Source organism: Penaeus monodon, chromosome 18, assembly GCF_015228065.2.
Source record: "Penaeus monodon isolate SGIC_2016 chromosome 18, NSTDA_Pmon_1, whole genome shotgun sequence".
Lineage (NCBI taxonomy): Eukaryota > Metazoa > Arthropoda > Malacostraca > Decapoda > Penaeidae > Penaeus > Penaeus monodon.
Window position 1 is genome coordinate 12085544 of NC_051403.1, and position 623 is coordinate 12086166.

Genomic DNA, 623 nt, shown 5'->3' on the forward strand with positions numbered 1-623 from the left:
GTGTGTGTGTGTATGTGTATGTATATCTATGTATTATATATATAATAAAATATATTATATATATATAATATAGATATTATATATATATATATATATATATTATATATACAGTTTTCATAGTTATATGTATCTGTATATGTATATATATATAATATTTATATATATATATATATATATATATATATATATATATCCATATATTCACAGGGACAAACAAACACACACACCTTTACTCATACTTATACATACATACACACACTTAAATAAATAGCCATAGATATATAGATATGCACATATTTTTAAATGCATACACACAGATGCTCAAGTGTGTGTGAGTGTGTGTATGTGTGTGTGTGTGTTTTGTGTGTGTGTGTGTGTGTGTGTGTGTGTGTGTGTGTGTGTGTGTGTGTGTGTGTGTGTGTGTGTGTGTACAGATCAATATATCCACAGATAGACACATACACATCTACAAATGCATATAGAGACGCACGCTCAGCGAAAGGTCCAGTAATAAGAGCTCTGTGCAAATCCGCTTCTTCCTGTAAGTTCGCCATGAAAGCTAAAAGCCTCCGCGTCCCAGACAGGCCAGCGACGCCACAAGGGCACGATCCCCACCGCTAAAC